Source organism: Rhinopithecus roxellana, chromosome 7, assembly GCF_007565055.1.
Source record: "Rhinopithecus roxellana isolate Shanxi Qingling chromosome 7, ASM756505v1, whole genome shotgun sequence".
NCBI lineage: Eukaryota > Metazoa > Chordata > Mammalia > Primates > Cercopithecidae > Rhinopithecus > Rhinopithecus roxellana.
The window spans coordinates 11,181,184-11,196,678 of NC_044555.1; the positions used below are offsets into that span (position 1 = coordinate 11,181,184).

A 15,495-nucleotide genomic window follows, 5' to 3' on the forward strand; every position below is an offset into this window, starting at 1 on the left:
TTCATCAGTTGATGGACACTTTTTGGCCACCATAAATAATCCTGATATTAATATTTGTGTACAAGTTTTTGTGGGAACATACGATTTCATACCTATTGGGTATATACCCAAGGGTGAAATTTAAGGAGATACTGAAACGATATGTTTAAATTTTTAAAGAACTGTCCAACAGTTGTCTAAACTGACTACAACATTTTACATTGCTACCAGCAGTGCAAGTGGGTTCTACTTTCTTCCCATCCATCTTATCACTGGGTATTATATTTCTTTTTGATTATAGCCATCCTAATGAGTGTAAAGTGGTATAACATTGTGATTTTCATTTGTATTTCTTTGTTTTACAAAGATTTTGAGATTTTTTCTTTTGCTTTTGAACATTTTTATATCTTCTTTGGAGATATGTCTATTTGGATTTCTGCACATTTAAGTATTTGGTAGTTTATATTTTAATCATTGAGTTCTAACCATTTTTATATATTCCTGACACAAGTCCACATATAACATATTATACAAACACAAATATATATATATATATATATATATATATATATATATATATATACACACATATATACATATATAATTTGCAAATGTTTTCTTTCATTCTATGGTGTGCCATTTTACTTTTGTGATCATTCCCTTTGATGGACACAAGTTATTAATTTTTGTGAAATTAGATACATCTAATTGTCTTTAGAGTTTCTCTTTTATTGGCTTTTAGCACCTTGTCTATAAACTCATTCCTTAATCAAAGACCCAAAATTTACAACTTTGATAATTTGAGAGTTTTATAGTTTTAATCCTTATATACATGTCCATGTTCCATTTTTACTAAAAGCATATATATGGTATGAGGTAAGAGCTCAACTTCATTCATTTGCATATACATATCTAGTTTCTCTATCACCATTTTATAAAACCTCTTTTCCCCCCACTAACTTGTTTTCAGAGCATTTAGATATAAATTGACTGAAATATGAAGGCTTATATTTGGACACTCAATTCTATTCCATTGACTTAAATTAAATCTTGTCTTTGTTATTGTAGCTTTGAAATAGTTTTGAAATCAGCATATTGGGTAGGTACTCAAACTTTGTTCTTTATTAAGCTTATTTTTGTATTTTGGGACCCTTACAATTCCATATAAATTTTAGAATCAGCTTGCCAATTTCTGCAAAGAAGCAATGTGAAATTTTGTTAGGGATTGTGTCCAGTGTGTATATCCTTTTAGGGTGAATCATCACATTGGAAATATTAATTCTTTCAATAAATGAATACAAAATGTCTTTTCATTTTTCAGTAAATGAATATAAAATGTCTTTTCATTTGTTTAGATATTTTTATTCCTGTAAACATTATTTTGTGGCTTCCAGATGATTGGTTTTTCAGTTCTTTTGTTAAATTTATTCCTAAGTATTTTATTTATTTTGATTGTATTGTAAATGGAATTGCTTTCCTTAATTCTGTTTCTGGATTGTTCATTGCAACTGTATAGGCATACAATAGAATATTTTGTATTGAACTTACATCCTGCAACATTGAAAAACTCATTTGTCATATCTAAGAGCTCTCTAGTCAATTTTTTATGATTTTCTGCATAACAGATCATGTCATTATAAATTAGGGGAGATATAGTTTTATTTCTTCCTTTCCATTTTACATGCCTTTTATTTCATATTTCTACAAATTTATCTTATTAGAGATGCTAGTACAATGTAAAGTAGAAATAATGAAAGCAGACATCCTTGTCCTGTTCCTGAATTCAGAGAAAAACATTCAATTTTTTATCATTAGTTATGATGTTAGCCATGGGTTCTTTGTATGTGTCATTTAGCAGGATGACAATAGTCCTTTTTATTTCTACTATGTTGGCTAACTTTGTAATGAAAGAGTTTGGATATTATTAAAGGTTTTGCCTACATCCATTGAGGCACATTTGGGTTTTTTGTTATTCTACTGATAAGATGCATTACATTAATTGATTATCAAATGTTAAGCCAATCTTGCCTTCCTAAGAAGAATTTCATTTGGCATTTAATATGCTGTTGGACTCAGTTTGTAAGTATTAAGCTAATGATTTGTGCATCTGTATTTAGGTGGGATATACATTTGAACATTTCATGTAATGTCTGATTTGTTTTGGTATATGTGTAATACAGAAGTCTTCCCTTCTCTTTCAAATTTTGGCCAATTTTGTAAAGATTTTCTATTAATTGTTTAAGTGTTTGGTAGAATTCACCAGAGATGCAATCATAAACTGGGTTTTTCTTTATGGAAAAGTTTTGAATACTGATTCAATCTCTATCTCTTACAGGTATATTCAAATTCCATACTTCTTGAGTCAGATTCAGCAACTTGTGTTTTTCCAGGAATTTGTCAATTTTATCTACATTATCTGATTTGTTGGCATTCAATTGTTTTTAGTTTTCCCGTATAATCAATTTTATCTTTCTATGGTCTATAACGTGTTGTCAATTTTGATCTTTTTAAAGAACCAACAATTAGCTCTGATCTTTTTTTCTTTTTTTTTTTTTAGTTGGAGTCTCACCTTGTTTCCCAGGCTGGAGTGCAATGGTTCACCGCAACCTCCACCTCCCAGGTTCAATCAATTTTCCTGCCTCAGCCTTCTGAGTACCTGGGATTACAGGTGCCCACCACTATGCCTGGCTAATTTTTGTATTTTTGGTAGAGATGGGGGTTTCACCATGTTGGCCAGGCTGGTCTCAATCTCCTGACCTCAAGTTTTCTCACTACTAAGCCTCCCTACTTTTAGTGCCTCAAGGTGTAAAGTTAGATTGTTAACATGACATTTTTCTTCTTTCTTAATGTAGTTATTTAAAGTACAAAAGTTCCTCTGAGCACTACTTTGGTCACATCCCTAAAGTTTTGGTATGGTATGTTTTCATTTTAATTCTTTTCTATATATATGTAAATTACTCTGGTTATTTATCTTTTAATACTTTGATGATCTAAGGGTGTATTGTTTAATCTCCACAAATTTGTAAATTTTCACTGTTGTTGATAAACACACTTTGTGTGACTTCAACATTTCAAAACTTAATGGTATTTATTTTTTGGCCTAACATATGGTTCTTCCTGGAGAATTCTTCTCGTGCACTTGAGACAAATGTGTGTGCTGCTGTTTTGGAGTTTTACTAAACTCTGCATATGTCTTTTAGGGCTAGTTGATTTATACTGCTATTCAAATCTTCTTTCGCTATTAATTTCTTACTGTACAACTGTCTATTTGCACCTGCAATTCTGTCAATGTGAGGGTGTCATATACTTTGGGAGTGTGTTATTTAGTTCTTGTATGATTATAGTTGTTATACCTTCATGAATTGACCACTTTATGAATGTATATTGTCCTTCTTTTCCTCACATAACAATTTTTCACTTGAATTCTGTTTTGTCTAACATTAACATAGTGACCACAGATCTGTTTTTGTTACTGCTTGAAAGGCGTGTATTTTTCTATCTTTTTCCTTTCAACTTAAATGTATCCTTGGATCTAAAGTGAGTTTCTTGTAGAGAGGATATAGTTTGATCATTTTTAAATGTAAACCCATTTTGCCTTTGTCTGCCTTTTGATTGAAAATTTTAATTAATTTCCATTTAAAGTAGTTACTAATAAGAAAGAACTTATATCCACATTAGATATTGGGTCTAAGTTTGTCTTATACATTTTTTGGTCTTTATTTTTCCATTATTGACTTCTGTTTGTTTACTTGTTTTTTGTAGTAAACTATTTTGATTTTCTTCCCATTCTTCTGCACATAATTTTTAAATCTAACAATTTTGTGGTTGGCGTATAAATGACATTTAACATCCTAAATTTATAACAATCTAGTTCAAATTGTCACTCACTGAATTTCCAGAGAATATACAAACTACGTTCCTGAAATTTTCATTCTACCCCTTTTTTATGTTGTGATTGTTATAAATTATATCTTTATACATTATGCACCCAATAACATACATTTATTTTTATTGTATATCCATCTGTCCTTAAAATTCTGTAGAAAAAAAGTTTAAAAATTTAAAACTGAAGTTACAAAGCAAAAATACAATATTGGCTTTTATATTTACTCATATATTTGTCTTTACTAGAAAATTTTATGTTTTCATATGAATTTGATTTATTATCTAGAGTTATTTCATTTCAATCTGAAGGACTCTCATCAGCATTTTATGTAGGGCAAATGCAATGGTAATGAACCAGTCCAGCTTTTGTTTTTCTGGAAATGTCTTAATTTCTCTAATTTTTTGAAGGATAGTTTTACTGAACATAGAATACTTAGTCGAGCATTTGTTTTTCTTTCAGCACACTAAATATATCATTCCACTGTCTTCTCAGCTTCCAGATTTCTGCAGAGAAATGAGCTGATTATCTTATTTAAGATTCATTTACATGATGAGTCTCTTCTATATTGTTCCTTTCTGTTATTGACTTTACATGTTTGATTATAATATGTCTTGTGGTGTTTATTTGAGTTTATCTTATTTGGATTTTTTGAGGTTCGTAAATTCATAGATTCATGTCTTTCATCAAATTTGGTAAGTTTTTGGCTATTTCTTCAAATATTCTTTTACCCTATCTCCCTCTTCTCTTATTATGATTCTCATGATGCATATGATGGTCTGCTTGATGACATCCTGCAAGCCTCTTAGGTTCTATTCACTTTTCTTCATTTTTTTCTATCTGCTCCTCAAACTCAATTTCAGTTGTCCTATTTTAGGTTCACTGATTCTGTTCATTTAAATCTACTTTTAATAACTTTTCTTGTTTTTCTGTTTCACAATTTTTATTTGTTTTTATAGTATCTATCACATCATTGATATTCTCATTTGGGTCATACATTATTTCTATAATTTAATGTGGTTATTTTTCCATGTTTTTATTTAGCTTTTTATGCATATTTAAGAGAGTTATTTTAAAATTTTTTTCTAGTAGATCTATGTTGGCTGCCTCAAAAATAAATTCTCTCAATTTATTATGTTCCCTTGAATGGGCCAAACTTTGCTGTTCCTTTGTATGCCTTGTCTTTTCTTGTTTAAAACTGGTCACTTGAATATTATAATGTTGTATCTCTGCAAATCAGAATCCCCCCTTTCCTAGGGTTTGCTATTTTTCTGATTGTTGAAGATTGTGGCCATCATTTGATTAGTGATTTTCTGAGTTTTTTTTTTTTTTTTTTTTTTTTTTTTGAGGCGGAGTCTCGCTCTGTCGCCCAGGCTGGAGTGCAGTGGCGCGATCTCGGCTCACTGCAAGCTCCGCCTCCCGGGTTCACGCCATTCTCCTGCCTCAGCCTCCCGCGTAGCTTGGACTACAGGCGCCCGCCACCTCGCCCGGCTAGTTTTTTTTGTATTTTTTAGTATAGACGGGGTTTCACTGTGTTAGCCAGGATGGTCTCGATCTCCTGACCTTGTGATCAGGCCGTCTCGGCCTCCCAAAGTGCTGGGATTACAGGCTTGAGCCACCGCGCCCGGCCTTTTTTTTTTTTTTTTTTGTAAGGACTATATTCCTTGATTTGTGCAGTCACTGAAGTCTCTGTTTCTTTGCTTGGGTTCAGCTAGTGTAATGATAGAACTCTCCTTGAATGCGAGGAGCTAAAAAACAAACAAACCCCCACCACCAATCTTTGTAGATTAGCTCTATGCCTGAGCACTTCTTTAACACTTAGCCAGGTTTGCACTTAGCCCAGGGATCAGCCCAATGTGAAAGCTTCTCTGATGTTTTCTGCATATGTCTCTCGCCTGGGACATGCGCATAGTCTTTTAAATTACTTGTAAATGTTATTGTTTTCAAATATTTTACAAAGAAACTCTTTCTAGGTTTTGTTTTCAGGCTGTAGATGATATAGTGCATGTCTCAACTATAATCTTTGTTTCAGGAGCCTTTGTGTTCAGTTGGTGGTGTTTTAAGCATTGCCCACTGCTTTTCTGGCCTGAGTTCCAGGTTAGTAAAGGCAAAGATGAACACCGTGTTTTAATCCTTAAGTTAGCCTCCAGACAAGTTAAAACAAAATAGTTTGCAAACAAAGTATTTACTGCTCCTTCTGGAACCAGGGATCAGGGTCTTAGTCTGGGCATGTGGACTTCCCTCTTCAAGACTGCTACTCTGCCACGGAAGAAGGTGGAAAGAGCAAGTAAAAATGCCACAAATCTTCCTGTCGCTTTGATTTTTATCATTTTTACTTCAACATTTACTTGGTGGCTGTAAAACTTTGACTATTTCCCAGAGTTTTTACAAAGTTGGTTCTGACAGTTCCTAATTATTTTTCAGTGATTTTGTGGGCAGATACAAACTTAAAGCTACTCTACCATTTTGCTGGTGTGATTCTTCTACAGTAGAGGTTTTTAATAACGTTTGTCTTAAAAAATATGTAGTATGTGGATCTACAACCATCTGATCTTCGACAAACCTAACAAAAACAAGCAATGGGAAAAGGATTTCCTATTTAATAAATGGTGCTGGGAAAACTGACTAGCTATATGCAGAAAACTGAAACTGGGCCCCTTCCTTACAACTTATATGGAAACAAACTCAAGATGGCTTAAAGACTTAAACATAAAACCTAAAACCATAAAAGCCCTAGAAGAAAACCTAGGCAATATCATTCAGAACATAGGCATGGGAAAAGAGTTCATAACTAAAACTCCAAAAGCAATGGCAACAGAAGTCAAAATTGACAAATGGGATATAATTAAACTAAAGAGCTTCTGCACAGGAAAAGAAACTATCATCAGAGTGAACAGGCAACCTATAGAATGGGAGAAAATTTTTGCAATCTATCCATCTAACAAAGGGCTAATATCCACAATCGACAAAGAACTTAAACAAATTTACAAGAAAAAACAACCCCATCAAAAAGTAGGCAAAGGATATGAACAGGCACTTCTCAAAAGAAGGCATTTATGCAGCCAACAAACACATGAAAGAAAAGCTCATTGTAACTGGTCATTAGAGAAATGCAAATCAAAACCACAAGGAGACACCATCTCACGCCAGTTAGAATGGTGATCATTAAAAAGTCAGGAAACAACAGATGCTGGAGAGCATGTGGAGAAATAGAAACACTTTTACACTGTTAGTGGGAGTGTAAATTAGTTCAACCATTGTGGAAGACAGTGTGGGGATTCCTCAAGAATCTAGAACTAGAAATACCATTCGACCCAGCAATCCCATTACTGGGTATATAACCGAAGGATTATAAATCATTCTACTATAAAGACACAAGCATACATATATTTATTGCAGCACTATTTACCGTAGCAAAGACTTGGAACCAACCCAAATGCTCATCAATGATAGACTGGATAAATATAATGTGGCACATATACACCACAGAATACTATGCAGCCATAAAAGGATTAGTTCGTGTCCTTTGCAGGAACACTGATGAAGCTGGAAGCCATCATTACCAGCAAACTAACACGGGAACAGAAAACCAAACACCGCATGTTCTCACTCGTAAGTGGGAGTTGAACAATGAGAACACATGGACACAGGGAAGGGAACATCACACACCAGGGCCTGCCAGGGGGTGGGGGCAAATGGGAGGGAGAACATTAGGACAAATACCTAATGCATGTGGGGCTTAAAACCTAGATGATAGGTTGATAGATTCAGCAAACCACCATGGCACATATATACCTATGTAACAAACCTGCACATTCTACACATGTATCCCATAACTTAAAGTAAAATTTTAAAAAAATTAAATCTACAAGACTATTACAATCCCAATTCTTTTGTTAGATCTAGCTAAAAAATGTAGTATGTGGATACATTACATTTTTCTGGTTTTAATTTTTATCTGATTACTAGCTTAGTGAATCTTTCATACGCCTTTCAGAAGGGGGATAATTATCTTCCCTCGACCATCTGGTTATCAGTCACACATGGATAGCTATCTAGGTATAATAGGCAAACATTCTGCTTTAGGACCACCAGTACCTACTTATTGTAGAAATGATTACACCACCAGGAAATCAGGTTGGTCAAGTCCTTAGTTAACACCTACTACATGCCTTAGTGACTGCCTTGGAGTCTTTCTTTGCAGAAACCATTATAGATTTAAACAAACTCGGGATTGTTTTACAAATTGTTAAATATAACAGTGGTAACTTTTTCATTATGTTAATATTAGATGTGTTTCTCACTGAAAATTTTGATGGCTAAGGTTTTGCAAATTAATCTTGTATATAAAACAACACGAGGTAGAGAATAATTTAGTAATTCTGGGGTATTTTAGGTGATTAGTCATTTTTATCACTTTTGGAACAAAACTCACGAAAATGATTTTTAAAATGACTAATTTGTAGTTTATGAATTTGGGCTGAATTGGTTTGAGCAGAATCTTGTAAAGTTTTAAATAAATATCATCTAAACCCATTCATCTAGAAAGCCAAATCAATTGTGTAAACTTGCCTGTACTCTGTACAGGTAAGAATACAGATTAATTAGACTGCTATAAAAATACTCAAAAAAATATGTGACAGTCTGAGGATAATTCGTCTATGGTTGGTGTGATAATTCCATGGTAACAGAGACCTAAAATCCTTTTATGTTGTTGCTCTAATGTCTAATTTAAGTACTGAACCCTGTCATTGTAGTGTAAATGTAGCCAGAGAGTGTGTAAATGTAACATATATCAATGAGTGTGTTTGTGTTCCAATAAAACTTTATTTTTGAAAATTGAAATTTAAATTTTATATAATTTGTACATGTCATGAAATACTTGTTTCTTAATTTTTTTAACCACTTATATATGTAAAAATAATTATTTGCTCTCTGATCAAACAAAAACAGATAGTAGACAAGCTTTGGCCCTTGAGTTGTAGTTCACTGGCCCCAGCTCCAACTCTAGTACCTCAGGTTATCATTTCCCTATCTTAGTCAGGTTGGATTACACTTTATGTTGTAAGCATACTTGTTCTAGATTTCTGAGGGGCTTACTCTTGTTTTCCGAGGACATTACAATCTTATCAGCTTCACAACACCATCATTGGACAAGATTTTCTTATCTGAAATACCTTGATGAAGTCTCTAGCAGTGGTCATGTATTTTATTTACTTCAGACTGAGACAGTAGTTCCGTGTGGGTTTACCTTTTAATTCTCCAATATTTTTTGTCTCTTATTACTAGTTTCAATCAATATTTATGTAGTACTTATGTGCCAGTCATTGTTGTAAGTTTATTTAATATGTTACTTTCTCACCACAAACCTATGAAATTAGTACTATTATCTCTATTTTACCTATGGGGAAACTGAGGCACAGAAGGCTTAAATAACTTGAGCTAATAACGCAGATAATAGATAGCAGAGCTAGGATCCAAATCTAGGCTGCGTGGATCCAGAGTCAGAGTCCACTTTGCCTTTCTAAACAACCTTGGTGTGTTGTTTTCTTAAATAAGAAATGTAGGAATGTTTCTCTCCAAACCCTGAAATATTTATGTCAGCCACAAAGGACACCTCCTTCTTGTACAGCTAAATTAGTATCACCAGTGTTCTTGGAGACCTAGGATTCCTGATTGAGGGATTCTTATGCTGCAATGTCTGTGTCCCATATTGTATTTGTTTATCAAACAGATCTTCTCATTGCCAGACATTGTTTTAAATGCCTTATACACATTGACTTGCTTAATTTAATCTTACAACAAGCAATTAACAGATGAAAAAGGTCGCATAACTTTGTAAAGGGCAGAGACAGATTTAACGTCTTCGATTGCTATTCTTAATCTTTCTGCAGGGTCTGAGTCTCTTTATTTCTTATCGGCATGGGTTTCTCTGTTTCTTGCTTCAGGGACTTTATGATTGGTCACAAGAAATTCTTGAGCTTGGTTGGTTTTGACATGGCTGCAACATGCTCTGTCTTTCTGACAGGAACGCATAGCAGAATATCAGGTTTTCCTAAGCCCTGTGACAATCATAGAGCACATACGGCATAGATTTTGTTTAAAAAAAACTCTTTTGGTGTGTGTATTCTTCTTGTTTAAAGTCTGAATTGATATTTGCACACTGCTATAACCTCTCTCATGAAGCATTACCTATTTTCAAAGCTACATAAGGTGCTGTTGTAATCATATGGTTTTGTTGTATACATAATCTCTCTTTAATTATTCATCATTATTTATTTTCCTTTTGTTAGTTTAATTATAAAAACAACGCATACTCATTTTAAGAATCCTAATAATACAGATCTGTGTGTTGTTGGTGGTGAAAAGTCTTCAGTTTTTTTCATCCCTTTTCTTCATAATTTCCTGCATAATGTCATAGAAATAGATGAAACTCTCAGCGGGCTTATTCTGCATTCACTGACCATGGTGGTTTGAGGGTTAACTTTAAGAAGCACTCTCTCCTTTTCAGCTGACTGCTACATCCGGGAGGAAAGCGCTATTGCCTGGGAAACTAAGTCACGTGAGAACCTGAGGTCTCTAGGTGCCAGAACCTGACCTGAGCTGGGGCCTGTGCTTCCAGTGGGTGGTGGGGAGCCTGGTGTGCTGGCATCAGGTAAGCGGACTGCCTCGGCAAAGGCTTAAGGACAAGAGACCGGCAGCCTGAACTGGCTGGGGCATCCGGAAAGCTTAGATCTTGTGGCCAAGAGGTCAGACCTGGCGAAGTGGAGAGTGACATGCAGTTGGATGGTGGTGACTGCGTGGTAAGTTGTATTTGAATACCTGGCAGGAGACAAGAAGTGGGGATGAGCTAGGACTCATCCTCCCTTTATTGTATAATTTGCCTTTTTCCAGAGGGAAGGAAGCCAGACCAGCTAGCAGGACGCCAGGGGTGCAGGAGTGGGAGTGCGGGCATGAGAATAGGTGTCTGGAACAGGACAGAGGGGGAGGGGGACCCTGAGGCGCAAATTCCGTTTCCTTACATGGCTTTTTCTTCTCGTTTTTCTCCTTCTCTCTCACCCTCTATGTCCCCATTATTCTTGTTCTTTCTTTTCCTGGTTATGCATTTTTATTCCTCCAGAGCCTTAATTCGAATGTAAACATTTTGGCTCCTGATCCAGTTCTCTGTTAACTTTCCTGGTATTTGTGATTTCGTGTTTGGTAGCATAACAGGACGACTATAGTTAACAATAATTTATTATATATTTCAAAATAACTAAAAACCGGAATTGAGATGATTCTAACACAAAGAAATGATAAATGCTTGAGGTGATGGATATACCAACTACTGTGATTTGATTATTACACGTTGTATGTTATAATCAAAATATCACATGTACCCCATAAATATGTACAACTATTATATATCCATAATAATTAAAACTTCAAAAACGTTAACCAAATGGCAAAAAATCAGAAGACGTTTTCCAAGTATGGTGAGTAAACGTTTAAAAAGTGACAGCTTCACTAATAAATGCACATGAAAAAATGGAATAGCAGATTATGATTGACAAGGGAATAAAAAGATTGTTTATGCCCTGTGTTGTGCAGAGTTTGGGGACACTGGCACTCAATTACAGTATTGTTAAGTGTGTAAATTAGTATAATCATTTATTGTTGGGCTATTTGGCATATGTAACAAACTTGAAAACTTCTTAGTCTTTGACCTAGAAATTCTACCCTTGGGAAATTTTTTTCAACACTGAAAATACACACAGGCATGCACATACATATGTAATGTGTTAATTGCAGCATTATTTGTAATAACACACTTTGGAAATAATCTAAGTGCCCATCAATAGTGAACTGGTAAAATAAATTGTGGTATAACAATATGATTGGATAGAATACAGCCCTTTTAAATGGCACTGATTTGGTGCCTGCGAAATAAGTTACAAAATAGGTTTTCTAGTAGTAATCATAATATTATCAAATGTTTCTTTACAATATATGTGAATACGTACTTCTATGTGAACAGAAAAAATACTGTAAGAAATTATGAACAAAACAACTAGCAATGAAAATCTCTGGGTAGTGGAAATGTAGCATTTGTTTTTCCTCCCCTCTTCTGCTTTCCTTCTCAACGTCCTTCCCCAACTTTCTCTCTTTCTTTTTTCTTAAAGATCCATGTACATTTATTTCAACATTAATTTTTATACTCCAAATACCATTTACTTTCTTTTTTAAGGTATTACTTATTAAGCAATACACAAGATTGTAAAGAAAAATTCAACCAATACCATTGTAGCCTTAGCTCAGTTTAACAAGTAAAAATTTGATCAATACAGCTGAGATCTTCTGTGTAACCTTCCTTAATTCCATTACTCCAATCATGAATTTGGTGTTTATTTTTTCTATGAATAATTTTTTAATTTTTTACCACATGTACATTTATATCTCAGAAATACATAGTAAGTATCATTTTACTTCCTTTAAAGTCTAATATAAATGGTATACTGCATATATTCTTCTAAACTTGTTTTTAGTCAAAATATGGTTGTGAGCTTTATGTTGATAACTTTTATTAACAGTTAATTTATTTTCCGTACTGTATTGTTTCTAATGTATACCTCTACCACAATTTATTTTTCCATTTTATGAATGACCACTTCGGTTATTTCAGTTTTTAGTACATGTATTTATGTTAATGGACATTGTAATGCATTTCCTTGCTCTATGAATTATTTGATGGATTACTTTGGAAAAGTTATTTCACTTTTTTTTGAGACAACGTCTCACTCTGTCACCCAGGCTGAAGTGCAGTGGCACAATCTCTGCTCACTTCAACCTCTGCCTCCTGGACTGAAGCAGTCCTCTCACCTCAGCCTCCTGAGTAGCTGGGACTACAGGCACCTGCCACCATGCCTGACTAATTTTTGTATGTTTTTGTAGAGACGGGGTTTCACCATGTTGCCAAGGCTGGTCTCAAAATTCTGAGCTCAAGTGATACACCTGCCTCGGCCTCCTAAATTGCTGTATGACAGGTGTGAGCCACCATGCCAGACCTAGCAATACTTCTATTTTATCAGTTGTAAAATGGGAATAATGGCTACCTAATTCTCAGGATATTGTGAGGCATGAATGAAGAAGGTGTGTAAAGAGTTTGAAATAAATTAACTTTCAACGATTGTACTCATTTCCCATCTTCCTGTCATAAAAGAGATGACTTTGGCCTAAACTGAAAAGCATAACTAGCATACATATTTTTAATTTTTTAATTTTATGTATACATAATAGTTGTATGTGTTTATGAGGTAAATGTGATATTTTGATACAAACATGAATTGAATAATGATCAAATCTGGGTAACTGGGATACCCATCACCTCAATCAACTATTATTTCTTTGTATTAGGAGCGTTCCAATCTATTCTTCTGCTTATTTTGAAATGTACAATAAATTGTTGTTAACTATACTGGCCCAATTGCACTACTGAACACTAGACTAGATCTTCCTTCTATCTAACTGTATTTTTGTTCCCGTTAACCACCTGTCTTTATTCCCTCTACCCAACTAAAATTCCCAGCCTCTGGTAACCACCATTCTATTCATTACCTCCATAAGGTGAATATTTTAGTTTCCATATATGAGTGAGAACATGTGACATTTGTCTCTGTTTGCCTAGCTTATTTCACTTAGCATAATTTCCTCCAGTTCCAGATATGCTATTGTAAATGACAGGATTCTATTATTTTTTGTGGTTCAATAATATTTCATTGTGTATATATGCCATATTTTCTATATCCATTCATCCACTGATGAGCACCTAGGTTGATTACATATCTTTGGTATTATAAATAGTGCTGCAATAGACCTGGGAGTGCAACTATCTGTTCAATAGCTAGCATAGAGATCTTTTTGAGAAAGTACAGGCAAGAAATAGCCTGTACCCAATGATGTTATTTATGGGCTTTATTGTTTTGTGCAGTGAGTTGTGGTATTAGAAGAAGCTGATCTAGTTTACTACATATATTGTTTAGTTTTCTGAGCCCTTACTTTACCTTCCATGTTAGCATCAGAGAAGATATATTTCCAAAATTACAAGGTACCACAGAACTAAGATAATGAAGGAACTATTGTGTACAGTCTTTTAGTGGGTGTTAGGTGATCTGATTCCCATTACTATCCCATAGCATCTTGGGTAAATTATTTCACCTCTGATCAATGATTGGTATCATTGTAGTTGCTAAGATTCTGTTTTGTTGATGTCTTAGTTTGTTTGGGCTGCTATAATTAAATACCACAAACTGAATGACTTATAAGGAACAGAAATTTATTTTTCACAGTTCTGGAGGTTGGGAAGTCCAAGATCAAGGTAGTGGCAGATTTGGTGTCAGGTAGAGGAAGTTCTAATTAGCTCTCAGAATCAAAGGAGTGAATACCCAAGCAGGAATAGGGCCCTTCTTTGTTTAAGGATGTTAGCAACAATAATTTTCTGTATTTTCTTTCTAAAGTGCTGCTATTAACATGATTTCTCTCTTTGTGTCTCCAAGTTTTAAATTTCCAGTGAAGAGATTCTGATTGCCTAGCTTGAGTCACAGGTGGCTGTGAAGGCAAGTTAGATAACGTAGACATAACCATTAGGTACTCCTTATGAGTCAGGAAGCCATCCTAATTGTTGTCTAGCAGCATCTACTGTTCTACTCACCATTTTTTGAGATGAATATATGTCAATTTTATTACCAGACGAAATATAATAATAAATTATTTCTGAAGTAGCGTATATGTGGTGGCACACATACGAAATGTTTTTCTTCATTTTTTCCTCATCTTAAAAATATATCTTTAAGGTACATAATAAACTATTTAAAAAATTTTTAGGTTGCCAGTCACAAGGTGCCTTTTAGTAAGGTACACAATACCTTCTATGAAATATTTTTGCCAGAAAAGTTCACTCAAATCTGATCAAGCCTCTAAATTTAATAATTTATGGGAAATGCAAAGCACAGAATTACATGACAAATGACATCATTGAATGCAGTCAGAAAAATCCAGCCTGTGGGAAACTCTACAATGCAGATATGGGTTTTTAAAACAAATACATTTAAATAAAAAAAGACAGACAGGGATTGGAGTAGTCCAGAACACCTACAGATTAAAAAAGAATTAAGAAACATATCAACCACTTGCAATGTATAGAGCTTATCAGGATCCTGATTTAAGCAAGCATATTGTTAAAGACAGATAAAACATTGCTGGTACCAATGCAAGCTAGTATAATGCTTTTGAAAGCATTGCTTCTAGGTCCTCTCAGAGAACAAAACTAGGAAATATATGCATGTATACACCCACGCAAATAACCACATCTACATTTATTTTTATATGTATCCTATCTATACCTAACAAATGATACGGCTTTATCGTTTGGCTTACCAATCCCATTTCTAGAAGTTTTCCCTGTAGATACACTTTCAACAATACAATACAAAAGTGAATATGCACAGTGAATATGCAACATTATTTATATTTGCAAAATGTTGAAAACAACATAAATACCCATATACACTGTGACACATTCATACAGTGTGGCAGCATGAAACTGTAAAAAAGAAAATGGAAGATCATTATGAGCTAATACAGAGTGATTTCTGGAA

At 34.2% G+C, this 15,495-nt stretch overlaps 1 long non-coding RNA gene across 1 annotated transcript in view; it reads left to right on the forward strand.

The window, feature by feature from the left end:
- The first annotated feature begins 10,402 nt into the window (after nt 1-10,402).
- The window catches only part of LOC104661854, a 101,210-nt gene continuing 96,117 nt past the window's right edge, over nt 10,403-15,495 (forward strand). The window contains exon 1 of the long non-coding RNA XR_004058462.1: nt 10,403-10,665. This is a non-coding gene — a long non-coding RNA (uncharacterized LOC104661854). The remainder of the gene's footprint in view (nt 10,666-15,495) is intronic.